The sequence below is a fragment of the Galeopterus variegatus genome, unplaced genomic scaffold, assembly GCF_000696425.1.
Source record: "Galeopterus variegatus unplaced genomic scaffold, G_variegatus-3.0.2 Scaffold3450, whole genome shotgun sequence".
Lineage (NCBI taxonomy): Eukaryota > Metazoa > Chordata > Mammalia > Dermoptera > Cynocephalidae > Galeopterus > Galeopterus variegatus.
The window spans coordinates 98,667-100,277 of NW_007729561.1; the positions used below are offsets into that span (position 1 = coordinate 98,667).

Genomic DNA, 1,611 nt, shown 5'->3' on the forward strand with positions numbered 1-1,611 from the left:
TTGAAGACAAAATATTAACTATAGCAACTTGTGTGTCTGAAAGTGCTTCTTGATATGACAAATTTGCCAAAAACCACACAAAGTAAAGAAAAGCTGATTTTTGCTATGTGAGTTGCAGTCAGTTTCCCCACAGTTTCCAGTATGGATTCTCAGTTCCTTCACAGTAGGATAAGACATGCTAGACAATTTTGCTTCCAATGCATGGCTTGATGGAAGGAGTTGAATCTCCTTGATATTACTGAAACTTACACAAAACTTTTTGGGAGTTTTTTCAGTATCATTGTTTGTGCTCTCGGTTTTCTCACTTGGAAGATCATGAAATTTCACAGGAACATACAGAGGTTTACTCAAAGAACTATTCATAGTTGTATCTGTTGTGCAAGCAGCAAAGTAACCTTCGGCATCTGCAAAAAAATAGCAGCATGCTTTCCTCGAAATCCTCTTGTACATTGTTGCTTCCACGGCTTCCAAATAATAAAGCCTAAAAGGTACAGAACAAACACAGATGTTTTTGCAAAGGTGCTGAAGAATGGTTTGTTGTACTGAGTAAAAACACACAAAGTACATTCTGAGGAAGCCACCCATATCACATGAACAAGTAAAAGAATAACAAACCCAAGAGCCTGCACTGAGTGAAACCACTGTTCTGGGAATTCATTCGGTTCATGACAAATACATACACCATTTGCAGTCTTGTTTTAAGGGCCTTTCTGAGATCTTCAAGAACAATGCCTGAAAACTTGGCAGATCTCAGTCTAAAAGGAGGTGAAAAACTCAGGGTCCCTGCTCAGGGCCTTCTTCTTAGTGGGAATGCTCTAGAGTCCCATGGTGATGCAGGCAATCAGATTCTGGGTCAGCAGCATCTGGCACGGGCCTCAGGCTGCTTCTACTCATGGCAGAAAGTGGCAAGGAGCCGGAAGGTACAAGCAGATCACATGGCAAGAGGAAGCAAGAGAGCAGCCCTTAGATTTTTAGTTACAGCATTTCCTCTTTCCCAGCTGGGTGCCCCATGGTCATCTCTTTGACCAGACCTGTAGTTTGTGGAGGGGCATGCAGTGAGCAGTGCAGAAAAGAGGGGCCCCTCTACTAGCTGTCACCCCTCAGAGTCAACCCTGAGATCACCAAATCGTCTTATCACATCCATTCCCAACTCTGCTCTTTGAGGGGTGTCTGTATCCCAATTTGTGAGAATAACATTTTGGTTGAAATATTTGGCTCCAATGTCAGATATTGTAGGTTGAACCACTAAACCAGGAGCTGGCAAACTATGTGCAAATCCAGCCCACTGCCTGTTTTTGTAAATAAAGTTTTATTGAAACATAGCCACACCTATTTATTTACATATTGTCTGTGGTTAATTTTTGTGCTTCAACAGCAGAGTTGAAGAGGCATGACAGAGTCTGTACAGCCCACAAAGCCTAAAATATTTACTATTTGGCCCTTTGCAGGAAAGGTTTGACAATCTCTGCACTAAGCCATATTTGGGCCCACCTATGCATTGATTTCCCCTGCTATAGAGGCCAGAAAGCAAAACACTCAACTTCAGCCTCCTTTATAGCTAGAGTAAGCAATGTGAAGCCATCTGGCAATGAAATGTAGGTAGAAGTCCCA

The 1,611-nt window shown here is 42.3% G+C and overlaps 1 pseudogene; it reads right to left on the reverse strand.

The window, feature by feature from the left end:
- The window catches only part of LOC103600754, a 10,402-nt pseudogene that overhangs the window by 941 nt on the left and 7,850 nt on the right, over window positions 1-1,611 (reverse strand).